The following is a 14391-nucleotide window of genomic DNA, read 5'->3' as shown; positions in this document are numbered from 1 at the left end:
GTGTGAAAGTTTGGAAGCGATACAATTAATGCCCGAGGACTAGATCGATTTTGTTTGGGGAGTAAAAAAAGTCCTTTTTTGACAGTTTTGTCCAATTTGTGGACATTCTGTTGTAGATAGGTGAGAGGTCAGAGCGTATGAAATTTTCGTCTTGATGAGACGAGTCCAACAGTGTTGGTCCCATGTCTGTGGGACATTTGTGCAAGAAGTTATAGCACTCCGATTGTTGTGATGTGGTTTTTTGGCTCCCTAGGTGGCGCTATACAGTTTTTGCAAATTTTTTTTTTTAAATATCGAATTTTTTGCCGGACCGGATGTGCGTGCCAAATTTCATCGAATTTCATGCATGTTCAGGGGGTCAAATTAAGCGTCAAAGTGGCGGGAGAAGAAAGAAAGAATAATAATAATAATAATAATATTAAAACGCAGCAATTTCAGATATAATTTTTGCCACCATTGGTTTCAATGGGGGACCTCACCCCCCTGTCCCCCCCCGGACCCCCCTGTGATGTTTTTAGAGGCCTGTGATGCTCCTAAGTGTGTGTTTTTACTGCTTTTAGCGCTGACTTCGTGTCTCTCTGACTTCGAAACATAATAGGGTCTTCGCCCAGAAGTACCTTCTGGCTCAGGCCCTAATTAAAGCTGCAAGCAGCGTTGTTAGGGCCTGAGCCCCCACGCGGCCTACGGCCGCGTCCTTGACACCGGCCCGAATCCAACGGTGTAATCGGCAAATCCCTAGGCCTTGTAGTTTAGGAGATACGAGCCTCAGTGCGCTGCACAGTGTGAGAGCAGAGCTGAGAGCTGGCCCTTTAAGAGCCCCTCCCTTCTCTGCTCGCTCTCTGCCATCTGTGTCAGAGTGGAGAGCAGAGGAGGATTTGGCAGTTTTACTGACAAACACAGTCATAACTCTGCATATGTTGGTCAAAAGTGTAATGTAAAGACATCAGTTCGTAGAGTTTTTTCTCAGGAATTCAATGGTGTGTTTTCTGAAGGTGTGAGTGTTTTAATTTAGAAGCGACAAGTGTTTGTTTGAGAGTATGTACATGAGGGCAGAGACCCTCCAATTGTGGTTTCCATGACTACAGTAAACAAATCTCTGCCATCTCTGTCAGAGCTGAGAGCAGAGCTGAGAGCAGAGCTGCCAGCTGGCTCATTAAGAACCCCTCCCCCGCTGCACTTTCTTTGATCTGTGCTAGAGTGGAGAGAGTGGAGGATTCAGAGAAATGTAGTGTGTAAAAGCTGAATAACTCGGCATACGTTGGTCAAAAGTAACACAAAATACCATATTTTTGTAGAGATTTTTGTCAGGAATACAGTGATATGTTTTTAAAAGCTGTGCGATGTATGGTATAGACGTGAGAAGCATTTTTCGAGAGTATGTACCATGAGAGGACACGGCCTCCCCATTGACTTCCATTGTAACGTAAAACGTGTCTCCCCGACTTTGACGGCTTATAAAACGGAATCTGAGCGATTCATATAAAAACCTTTGAAGATTTGTGAAGAGCACAGTTGTGTGATTGAGGTGTGAAAGTTTGGAAGCGATACAATTAATGCCCGAGGACGAGATCGATTTTGTTTGGGGAGTAAAAAAAGTCCTTTTTTGACAGTTTTGTCCAATTTGTGGACATTCTGTTGTAGATAGGTGAGAGGTCAGAGCGTATGAAATTTTCGTCTTGATGAGACGAGTCCAACGGTGTTGGTCCCATGTCTGTGGGACATTCGTGCAAGCAGTTACAGTGCTCCAAATTTTTTGCGAGTTTTTTGGCTCCCTAGGTGGCGCTATACAGTTTTTGCAAATTTTTTTTTTAAAAGATCGAATTTTTTGCCGGACCGGACGTGCGTGCCAAATTTCATCGAATTTCATGCATGTTCAGGGGGTCAAATTAAGCGTCAAAGTGGCGGGAGAAGAAAGAAAGAATAATTAAAGCTGCAAGCAGCGTTGTTAGGGCCTGAGCCCCCGCCTAACCGCGGCCGGATCGCCGGCCCGAATCCAACGGTGTAATCGGCAAATCCCTAGGCCTTGTAGTTTAGGAGATACGAGCCTCAGTTCGCTGCACAGTGTGAGTGCAGAGCTGAGAGCCGGCCCTTTAAGAGCCCCTCCCTTCTCTGCTCGCTCTCTGCCATCTGTGTCAGAGTGGAGAGCAGAGGAGGATTTGGCGGTTTAACTGTGAAACACAGTCATAACTCTGCATATGTGGGTCAAAAGTTGAAAGTAAAGACATCAGTGCGTAGAGTTTTTTCTCAGGAATTCAATGGTGTGTTTTCTGAAGGTGTGAGTGTTTTAGTTTAGAAGCTACAAGTGTTTGTTTGAGAGTATGTACATGAGGGCAGAGACCCTCCAATTGTGGTTTCCATGACTACAGTAAACAAATCTCTGCCATCTGTGCTAGAGTGGAGAGCAGCTGAAAAGTGTACATTTTTAGTTTGTGAAAAGCAAATAACTCTGCATATGTTGCTTGGAAGTGGAATATAATACCATATTTTTGTAGAGATTTTTCTGAGGAATCCAGTGGTGTGTTTTGTGAAGCTGTGAGAGTTTTAGTTTAGACGTGAGAAGCGTTTGTTCGAGAGTATGTACCATGAGAGGACACGGCCACCCCATTGACTTCCATTGTAAGCGTGAAACGTGTCTCCCCGACTTTGACGGCTTATAAAATGGGAACCGAGCGCGTAGTATATTAGCCTTTAAAGATTTTTGAAGAGCAGTGTTGGGAGAGTAGTGTGTGAAAGTCTGGAAGCGGTGCCATTTACGGTTTAGGAGGAGATAGATTTTGTTCGGGGAGTAAAAAATTCCTTTTTTTGACAGTTTTGTCCAATTTGTGGACATTGTGTTGTGGATAGGTGAGAGGTCAGAGTGTATGAATTTTTCGTCTTAATGAGACGATTCCAACGGTGTTGGTCCCATGTCTGTGGGACATTCGTGCAAGCAGTTGTAGCGCTCCCAATTTTTTTTTAGTTTTTTTGCTCCCTAGGTGGCGCTATTGAGTTTTGGTGAATTTTTTTTTTTAAATATAAAATTTTTCGCCAGACCGGACGTGCGTGCCAAAATTCAGCAATTTTCATGCATGTTCAGGGGGTCAAATTAAGCGTTAAAGAGGCGGGAGAAGAAAGAAAGAAGAAGAAAAAGAATAGCCAAAGAAACTTAACAATTTCAGATATAATTTTTGCCACCATAGGTTTCAATGGGAGACCTCACCCCCCTGTCCCCCCCCGGACCCTCCTGTGATGTTTTTAGAGGCCTGTGATGCTCCTAAGTGTGTGTTTTTACTGCTTTTAGCGCTGACTTCGTGTCTCTCTGACTTCGAAACATAATAGGGTCTTCGCCCAGAAGTACCTTCTGGCTCAGGCCCTAATAATAATTAAAGCTGCAAGCAGCGTTGTTAGGGCCTGAGCCCCCGCCTAACCGCGGCCGGATCGCCGGCCCCAATCCAACGGTGTAATCGGCAAATCCCTAGGCCTTGTAGTTTAGGAGATACGAGCCTCAGTTCGCTGCACAGCGTGACTGCAGAGCTGAGAGCCGGCCCTTTAAGAGCCCCTCCCTTCTCTGCTCGCTCTCTGCCATCTGTGTCAGAGCTGAGAGCAGAGGAGGATTTGGCAGTTTAACTGACAAACACAGTCATAACTCAGCATATGTGGGTCAAAAGTGGAATGTAAAGACATCAGTGCGTAGAGTTTTTTCTCAGGAATTCAATGGTGTGCTTTTTGAAGGTGTGAGTGTTTTAGTTTAGAAGCTACAAGTGTTTGTTTGAGAGTATGTACATGAGGGCAGAGACCCTCCAATTGTGGTTTCCATGACTACAGTAAACAAATCTCTGCCATCTGCCTGAGTGGAGAGCAGCCGAAAAGTGTACATTTTTAGTGTGTGAAAAGCAAATAACTCTGCATATGTTGCTTGGAAGTGGAATATAATACCATATTTTTGTAGAGATTTTTCTGAGGAATCGACTGGTGTGTTTTGTGAAGCTGTGAGAGTTTTAGTTTAGACGTGAGAAGCATTCGTTCGAGAGTTTGTACCATGAGAGGACACGGCCACCCCATTGACTTCCATTGTAAGCGTGACACGTGTCTCCCCGACTTTGACGGCTTATAAAATCCAAACCGAGCGCGTAGTATATTAGCCTTTAAAGATTTTTGAAGAGCAGTGTTGGGAGAGTAATGTGTGAAAGTCTGGAAGCGGTGACATTTACGGTTTAGGAGGAGATAGATTTTGTTCGGGGAGGAGCAAAAGTCCTCATTTTGACAGTTTTGTCCAATTTGTGGACATTGTGTTGTAGATAGGTCAGAGGTCAGAGCGTATGAAATTTTCGTCTTGATGAGACGAGTGCAACGGTGTTGGTCCCGTGTCTGTGGGACATTCGTACAAGCAGTTAGAGCGCTCCAAATTTTTTTCGAGTTTTTTTGCTCCCTAGGTGGCGCTATTGAGTTTTTGCGAATTTTTTTTTTTAAATATCAAATTTTTCGCCGGACCGGACGTACGTGCCAAATTTCAGCGAATTTCATATATGTTCAGGGGGTCAAATTAAGCGTTAAAGATTCCCGGATGAAAGAAAGAATAATAAGAAAAAAACTTAACAATTTCAGATATAATTTTTGCCACCATAGGTTTCAATGGGAGACCTCACCCCCCTGTCCCCCCCCGGACCCTCCTGTGATGTTTTTAGAGGCCTGTGATGCTCCTAAGTGTGTTTTTTTACTGCTTTTAGCGCTGACTTCGTGTCTCTCTGACTTCGAAACATAATAGGGTCTTCGCCCAGAAGTACCTTCTGGCTCAGGCCCTAATAAAACTTAACAATTTCAGATATAATTTTTGCCACCATAGGTTTCAATGGGGGACCTCACCCCCCGTCCCCCCCCGGACCCCCCTGTGATGTTTTTAGAGGCCTGTGATGCTCCTAAGTGTGTGTTTTTACTGCTTTTAGCGCTGACTTCGTGTCTCTCTGACTTCGAAACATAATAGGGTCTTCGCCCAGAAGTACCTTCTGGCTCAGGCCCTAATTAAAGCTGCAAGCAGCGTTGTTAGGGCCTGAGCCCCCGCCTAACCGCGGCCGGATCGCCGGCCCGAATCCAACGGTGTAATCGGCAAATCCCTAGGCCTTGTAGTTTAAGAGATACGAGCCTCAGTGCGCTGCACAGTGTGAGTGCAGAGCTGAGAGCTGGCCTTTTAAGAGCCCCTCCCTTCTCTGCTCGCTCTCTGCCATCTCTGTCAGAGTGGAGAGCAGAGGAGGATTTGGCAGTTTAACTGTGAAACACAGTCATAACTCTGCATATATGGGTCAAAAGTGGAATGTAAAGACATCAGTGCGTCGAGTTTTTTCTCAGGAATTCAATGGTGTGCTTTTTGAAGGTTTGAGTGTTTTAATTTAGAAGCGACAAGTGTTTGTTTGAGAGTATGTACATGAGGGCAGAGAAGCTCCAATTGTGGTTTCCATGACTACAGTAAACAAATCTCTGCCATCTCTGTCAGAGCTGAGAGCAGAGCTGCCAGCTGGCCCATTAAAAACCCCTCCCCCGCTGCACTTTCTTTGATCTGTGCTAGAGTGGAGAGAGTGGAGGATTAAGAGAAATGTAGTGTGTAAAAGCTGAATAACTCGGCCTACGTTGGTCAAAAGTAACACAAAATACCATATTTTTGTAGGGATTTTTGTCAGGAATACAGTGATATGTTTTTAAAAGCTGTGCGATGTATGGTATAGACGTGAGAAGCATTTGTTCGAGAGTATGTACCCTGAGAGGACACGCTCCCCCCATTGACTTCCATTGTAAGCGTGAAACGTGTCTCCCCCACTTTGAGGGCTTATAAAATCCAAACCGAGCGCGTAGTATATTAGCCTTTAAAGATTTTTGAAGAGCACAGTTGGGAGAGTAATGTGTGAAAGTTTGGAAGCCCTGGCATTTACGGTTTAGGAGGAGATAGATTTTGTTCGGGGAGTAAAAAAAGTCCTGATTTTGACAGTTTTGTCCAATTTGTGGACATTCTGTTGGAGATAGGTGAGGGGTCAGAGTGTAAGAATTGTTCGTCTTGATGAGACGAGTCCAAGGGTGTTGGTCCCATGTCTGTGGGAGTTTTGTGTGAGGAGTTATAGCGCGCGAAATTAAAAAAAATTATCTTTTTTTTGTGTGGCTCCCTAGGTGGCGCTATAGACTTTTGTGGCGTTTTTGTTTTTGATTAGTGAATGTTGAGACATACCGAACGATTGTGCCGAAATTCAGCGAATTTCATGCATGTTCAGGGGGTCAAATTAGATTATGCGCGTTATGCGCATTATGCGCATATAGCGCGCACTCATTGAGAGCAAGAACAGTATAATACCAGGTTTTGAATGGGTGTGTATGTGAAAACTGGCTCCGGGCCGTCTGGCCCAGTTGCCTCATGGGTGTTGGGGGGGCCTGGGACACTGTTTAGTGTGTGTTTTTAGTGTTTTTAGTGCTGCTAATGTGTTGCTCTGCCGAGCAAACAGAATAGGGTCTTCGCCAGAAGTACCTTCTGGCTCAGGCCCTAATAATAAAACGGAGCAATTTCAGATATAATTTTGCCACCATTGGTTTCAATGGGAGACCTCACCCCCCTGTCCCCCCCCGGACCCTCCTGTGATGTTTTTAGAGGCCTGTGATGTTCCTAAGTGTGTGTTTTTACTGCTTTTAGCGCTGACTTCGTGTCTCTCTGACTTCGAAACATAATAGGGTCTTCGCCCAGAAGTACCTTCTGGCTCAGGCCCTAATTAAAGCTGCAAGCAGCGTTGTTAGGGCCTGAGCCCCCGCGCGGCCTACGGCCGCGTCCTTGACACCGGCCCGAATCCAACGGTGTAATTGGCAAATCCCTAGGCCTTGTAGTTTAGGAGATACGAGCCTCAGTGCGCTGCCCAGTGTGACTGCAGAGCTGAGAGCAGAGCTGAGAGCCGGCCCTTTAAGAACCCCTCCCTTCTCTGCTCGCTCTCTGCTGTCTGTGTCAGAGTGGAGAGCAGAGGAGGATTTGGCAGTTTAACTGTGAAACACAATCATAACTCTGCATATATGGGTCAAAAGTGGAATGTAAAGACATCAGTTCGTAGAGTTTTTCTCAGGAATTCAATGGTGTGCTTTTTGAAGGTGTGAGTGTTTTAGTTTGGAAGCTACAAGTGTTTGTTTGAGAGTATGTACATGAGGGCAGAGAAGCTCCAATTGTGGTTTCCATGACTACAGTAAACAAATGTCTGCCATCTCTGTCAGAGCTGAGAGCAGAGCTGAGAGCAGAGCTGCCAGCTGGCTCATTAAGAACCCCTCCCCCGCTGCACTTCCTTTGATCTGTGCTAGAGTGGAGAGAGTGGAGGATTAAGAGAAATGTAGTGTGTAAAAGCTGAATAACTCGGCCTACGTTGGTCGAAAGTAACACAAAATACCATATTTTTGTAGGGATTTTTGTCAGGAATACAGTGATATGTTTTTAAAAGCTGTGCGATGTATGGTATAGACGTGAGAAGCATTTGTTCGAGAGTATGTATCATGAGAGGACACGGCCTCCCCATTGACTTCCATTGTAAGCGTGAAACGTGTCTCCCCGACTTTGACGGCTTATAAAATGGGAACCGAGCGCGTAGTATATTATTCTTACTGAACTTTTAATCAGCACAGTTGGGAGAGTAATGTGTGAAAGTTTGGAAGCCCTGGCATTTACGGTTTAGGAGGAGATAGATTTTGTTCGGGGAGTAAAAAAAGTCCTGATTTTGACAGTTTTGTCCAATTTGTGGACATTCTGTTGGAGATAGGTGAGGGGTCAGAGTGTAAGAATTGTTCGTCTTGATGAGACGAGTCCAACGGTGTTGGTCCCATGTCTGTGGGAGTTTTGTGTGAGGAGTTATAGCGCGCGAAATTAAAAAAAATTATCTTTTTTTTGTGTGGCTCCCTAGGTGGCGCTATAGACTTTTGTGGCGTTTTTGTTTTTGATTAGTGAATGTTGAGACATACCGAACGATTGTGCCGAAATTCAGCGAATTTCATGCATGTTCAGGGGGTCAAATTAGATTATGCGCGTTATGCGCATTATGCGCATATAGCGCGCACTCATTGAGAGCAAGAACAGTATAATACCAGGTTTTGAATGGGTGTGTATGTGAAAACTGGCTCCGGGCCGTCTGGCCCAGTTGCCTCATGGGTATTGGGGGGGCCTGGGACACTGTTTAGTGTGTGTTTTTAGTGTTTTTAGTGCTGCTAATGTGTTGCTCTGCCGAGCAAACATAATAGGGTCTTCGCCAGAAGTACCTTCTGGCTCAGGCCCTAATTAAAGCTGCAAGCAGCGTTGTTAGGGCCTGAGCCCCCGCGCGGCCTACGGCCGCGTCCTTGACACCGGCCCCAATCCAACGGTGTAATCGGCAAATCCCTAGGCCTTGTAGTTTAGGAGATACGAGCCTCAGTGCGCTGCACAGTGTGACTGCAGAGCTGAGAGCCGGCCCTTTAAGAGCCCCTCCCTTCTCTGCTCGCTCTCTGCCATCTCTGTCAGAGCTGAGAGCAGAGCTGAGAGCAGAGCTGCCAGCTGGCCCTTTAAGAACCCCTCCCCCGCTGCACTGTGTCTGATCTGTGCTGGAGTGGAGAGAGTGGAGGATTCAGAGAAATGTAGTGTGTAAAAGCTGAATAAGTTGGCATACGTTGGTCAAAAGTCACACAAAATACCATATTTTTGTAGGGATTTTTGTCAGGAATACAGTGGTGTGTTTTTAAAAGCTGTGGAATGTATGGTGTAGATGTGAGAAGCATTTGTTTGAGAGTATGTACCCTGAGAGGACACGCTCTCCCCATAGACTTCCATTGTAAGGCGAAAAGTGTCTCCCCCACTTTGACGGCTCATAAAATCCAAACCGAGCGCGTAGTATATTAACCTTGAACAACTTTTAATCAGCACAGTTGGGAGAGTAATGTGTGAAAGTTTGGAAGACCTGGCATTTACGGTTTAGGAGGAGATAGATTTTGTTCGGGGCGCAAAATTGTCCAAAATTAGACATTCGTGTCCAAATTGTGGACATCCTGTTACAGTTAGGTCAGGGGTGTGAGTGTATGATTTATCCGTCTTGATGAGACGAGTTCAATGGTGATTGTCCCATGTCTGTAGGACATTCCTACAGTCTGTGGCGTGGTTTTTTGTGTATGTAGGTGGCGCTATTGAGTAGAGCGCCTCTTTTTTTTTCAATTATCGAATTTTTCGCCGCACCCGATGTGCTTACCAAATTTGGTGAGTTTTCATGCATGTTTAGGGGGTCAAATTCACTTTTGAAGTGGCGAGTGTGACTTCGAAACATAATAGGGTCTTCGCCAGGGACTGGCTCAGGCCCTAATTAAAGCTGCAAGCAGCGTTGTTAGGGCCTGAGCCCCCGCGCGGCCTACGGCCGCGTCCTTGACACCGGCCCCAATCCAACGGTGTAATCGGCAAATCCCTAGGCCTTGTAGTTTAGGAGATACGAGCCTCAGTGTGCTGCACAGTGTGAGTGCAGAGTTGAGAGCCGGCCCTTTAAGAGCCCCTCCCTTCTCTGCTCGCTCTCTGCCATCTCTGTCAGAGCTGAGAGCAGAGCTGAGAGCAGAGCTGCCAGCTGGCCCTTTAAGAACCCCTCCCCCGCTGCACTGTGTCTGATCTGTGCTGGAGTGGAGAGAGTGGAGGATTCAGAGAAATGTAGTGTGTAAAAGGTGAATAAGTCGACATACGTTGGTCAAAAGTCACACAAAATACCATATTTTTGTAGGGATTTTTGTCAGGAATACAGTGGTGTGTTTTTAAAAGCTGTGGAATGTATGGTGTAGATGTGAGAAGCATTTGTTTGAGAGTATGTACCCTGAGAGGACACGCTCTCCCCATAGACTTCCATTGTAAGGCGAAAAGTGTCTCCCCCACTTTGACGGCTCATAAAATCCAAACTGAGCGCGTAGTATATTAACCTTGAACAACTTTTAATCAGCACAGTTGGGAGAGTAATGTGTGAAAGTTTGGAAGCCCTGGCATTTACGGTTTAGGAGGAGATAGATTTTGTTAGGGGAGTAAAAAAAGTCCTGATTTTGACAGTTTTTTCCAATTTGTGGACATTCTGTTGGAGATAGGTGAGGGGTCAGAGTGTAAGAATTGTTCGTCTTGATGAGACGAGTCCAACGGTGTTGGTCCCATGTCTGTGGGAGTTTTGTGTGAGGAGTTATAGCGCGCGAAATTAAAAAAAATTATCTTTTTTTTGTGTGGCTCCCTAGGTGGCGCTATAGACTTTTGTGGCGTTTTTGTTTTTGATTAGTGAATGTTGAGACATACCGAACGATTGTGCCGAAATTCAGCGAATTTCATGCATGTTCAGGGGGTCAAATTAGATTATGCGCGTTATGCGCATTATGCGCATATAGCGCGCACTCATTGAGAGCAAGAACAGTATAATACCAGGTTTTGAATGGGTGTGTATGTGAAAACTGGCTCCGGGCCGTCTGGCCCAGTTGCCTCATGGGTGTTGGGGGGGCCTGGGACACTGTTTAGTGTGTGTTTTTAGTGTTTTTAGTGCTGCTAATGTGTTGCTCTGCCGAGCAAACATAATAGGGTCTTCGCCAGAAGTACCTTCTGGCTCAGGCCCTAATTAAAGCTGCAAGCAGCGTTGTTAGGGCCTGAGCCCCCGCCTAACCGCGGCCGGATCGCCGGCCCCAATCCAACGGTGTAATCGGCAAATCCCTAGGCCTTGTAGTTTAGGAGATACGAGCCTCAGTTCGCTGCACAGTGCGAGTGCAGAGTTGAGAGCCGGCCCTTTAAGAGCCCCTCCCTTCTCTGCTCGCTCTCTGCCATCTGTGTCAGAGCTGAGAGCAGAGGAGGATTTGGCAGTTTTACTGTGAAACACAGTCATAACTCAGCATATGTTGGTCAAAAGTGTAATGTAAAGACATCAGTGCGTGGAGTTTTTTCTCAGGAATTCAATGGTGTGTTTTCTGAAGGTGTGAGTGTTTTAGTTTAGAAGCTACAAGTGTTTGTTTGAGAGTATGTACATGAGGGCAGAGAAGCTCCAATTGTGGTTTCCATGACTACAGTAAACAAATCTCTGCCATCTCTGTCAGAGCTGAGAGCTGAGCTGCCAGCTGGCCCATTAAAAACCCCTCCCCCGCTGCACTTTCTTTTATCTGTACTAGAGTGGAGAGAGTGGAGGATTCAGAGAAATGTAGTGTGTAAAAGCTGAATAAGTCGGCATACGTTAGTCAAAAGTCACACAAAATACAATTTTTTTGTCGGGATTTTTGTCAGGAATACAGTGGTGTGTTTTCTGAAGCTATGCAATGTATGGTATAGACGTGAGAAGCATTTGTTTGACAGTATGTACCTGAGAGGACACGCTCTCCCCATAGACTTCCATTATAACGTGAATTTTTGTCGCAACTTTGACGGCTTATAAAATCCAAACCGAGCGCGTAGTATATTATTCTTACTGAACTTTTAATCAGCAAAGTCGGGAGAGTAATGTGTGAAAGTTTGGAAGCGATACCATTTACGGTTTAGGAGGAGATAGATTTTGTTCGGAGGGTGCGATGGTGAAAAATTGGACGTTTGTGTCCAAATTGTGGACATCTTGTTGGAGTTAGGTCAGGGGTCAGAGTTTATGAATTTTTCGTCTTGATGAGACGAATCCAGCGGTGTTGGTCCCATGTCTGTGGGACATTCCTCGGGGAAGTTATTGACGTAAACGTGTTTTTGGCTTGCTAGGTGGCGCTGTTGAGTTTTGCGTTAAATTTTTTTTTAAAATATAAAATTTTTCGCCGGACCGGATGTGCGTGCAAAAATTCAGCGAATTTCATGCATGTTCAGGGGGTGTAATTAAGGGTTTTTTTGGCGGCGGAACCGGAAAGAATAAGAAGAAGAAGAAAATTAAAGCTGCAAGCAGCGTTGTTAGGGCCTGAGCCCCCGCGCGGCCTACGGCCGCGTCCTTGACACCGGCCCGAATCCAACGGTGTAATCGGCAAATCCCTAGGCCTTGTAGTTTAGGAGATACGAGCCTCAGTGCGCTGCACAGTGTGAGTGCAGAGCTGAGAGCCGGCCCTTTAAGAGCCCCTCCCTTCTCTGCTCGCTCTCTGCCATCTCTGTCAGAGTGGAGAGCAGAGGAGGATTTGGCAGTTTAACTGTGAAACACAGTCATAACTCTGCATATGTGGGTCAAAAGTGGAATGTAAAGACATCAGTGCGTAGAGTTTTTTCTCAGGAATTCAATGGTGTGCTTTTTGAATGTGTGAGTGTTTTAATTTAGAAGCGACAAGTGTTTGTTTGAGAGTATGTACATGAGGGCAGAGAAGCTCCAATTCTGGTTTCCATGACTGCAGTAAACAAATCTCTGCCATGTCTGTCAGAGCTGAGAGCAGAGCTGAGAGCAGAGCTGCCAGCTGGCTCATTAAAAACCCCTCCCCCGCTGCACTTTCTTTGATCTGTGCTAGAGTGGAGAGAGTGGAGGATTAAAAGAAATGTAGTGTGTAAAAGCTGAATAACTCGGCCTAAGTTGGTCAAAAGTAACACAAAATACCACATTTTTGTAGGGATTTTTGTCAGGAATACAGTGATATGTTTTTAAAAGCTGTGCGATGTATGGTATAGACGTGAGAAGCATTTGTTTGAGAGTATGTACCCTGAGAGGACACGCTCCCCCCATAGACTTCCATTGTAAGCGTGAAACGTGTCTCCCCCACTTTGAGAGCTTATAAAATCCAAACCGAGCGCGTAGTATATTATTCTTACTGAACTTTTAATCAGCACAGTTGGGAGAGTAATGTGTGAAAGTTTGGAAGCCCTGGCATTTACGGTTTAGGAGGAGATAGATTTTGTTCGGGGAGTAAAAAAAGTCCTGATTTTGACAGTTTTGTCCAATTTGTGGACATTCTGTTGGAGATAGGTGAGGGGTCAGAGTGTAAGAATTGTTCGGCTTGATGAGACGAGTCCAACGGTGTTGGTCCCATGTCTGTGGGAGTTTTGTGTGAGGAGTTATAGCGCGCGAAATTAAAAAAAATTATCTTTTTTTTGTGTGGCTCCCTAGGTGGCGCTATAGACTTTTGTGGCGTTTTTGTTTTTGATTAGTGAATGTTGAGACATACCGAACGATTGTGCCAAATTTCAGCGAATTTCATGCATGTTCAGGGGGTCAAATTAGATTATGCGCGTTATGCGCATTATGCGCATATAGCGCGCACTCATTGAGAGCAAGAACAGTATAATACCAGGTTTTGAATGGGTGTGTATGTGAAAACTGGCTCCGGGCCGTCTGACCCAGTTGCCTCATGGGTGTTGGGGGGGCCTGGGACACTGTTTAGTGTGTGTTTTTAGTGTTTTTAGTGCTGCTAATGTGTTGCTCTGCCGAGCAAACATAATAGGGTCTTCGCCAGAAGTACCTTCTGGCTCAGGCCCTAATAACAAGCAGCGTTGTTAGGGCCTGAGCCCCCGCGCGGCCTACGGCCGCGTCCTTGACACCGGCCCCAATCCAACGGTGTAATCGGCAAATCCCTAGGCCTTGTAGTTTAGGAGATACGAGCCTCAGTTCGCTGCACAGTGTGAGTGCAGAGCTGAGAGCCGGCCCTTTAAGAGCCCCTCCCTTCTCTGCTCGCTCTCTGCCATCTCTGTCAGAGTGGAGAGCAGAGGAGGATTTGGCAGTTTTACTGATAAACACAGTCATAACTCTGCATATGTTGGTCAAAAGTGTAATGTAAAGACATCAGTTTGTAGAGTTTTTTCTCAGGAATTCAATGGTGTGTTTTCTGAAGGTGTGAGTGTTTTAGTTTAGAAGCTACAAGTGTTTGTTTGAGAGTATGTACATGAGGGCAGAGAAGCGCCAATTGTGGTTTCCATGACTACAGTAAACAAATCTCTGCCATCTCTGTCAGAGCTGAGAGCAGAGCTGAGAGCAGAGCTGCCAGCTGGCCCATTAAGAACCCCTCCCCCGCTGCACTTTCTTTGATCTGTGCTAGAGTGGAGAGAGTGGAGGATTAAGAGAAATGTAGTGTGTAAAAGCTGAATAACTCGGCCTACGTTGGTCGAAAGTAACACAAAATACCATATTTTTGTAGGGATTTTTGTCAGGAATACAGTGATATGTTTTTAAAAGCTGTGCGATGTATGGTATAGACGTGAGAAGCATTTGTTCGAGAGTATGTATCATGAGAGGACACGGCCTCCCCATTGACTTCCATTGTAAGCGTGAAACGTGTCTCCCCAACTTTGACGGCTTATAAAATGGGAACCGAGCGCGTAGTATATTATTCTTACTGAACTTTTAATCAGCACAGTTGGGAGAGTAATGTGTGAAAGTTTGGAAGCCCTGGCATTTACGGTTTAGGAGGAGATAGATTTTGTTCGGGGAGTAAAAAAAGTCCTGATTTTGACAGTTTTGTCCAATTTGTGGACATTCTGTTGGAGATAGGTGAGGGGTCAGAGTGTAA

The sequence above is a fragment of the Aulostomus chinensis genome, chromosome 1 (genome assembly GCF_037954235.1).
Source record: "Aulostomus chinensis isolate RoL2024-O1b breed Wild chromosome 1, RoL_Achi_v1.0, whole genome shotgun sequence".
NCBI classification, from domain to species: Eukaryota; Metazoa; Chordata; class Actinopteri; order Syngnathiformes; family Aulostomidae; genus Aulostomus; species Aulostomus chinensis.
This window is presented reverse-complemented; position numbering follows the sequence as displayed.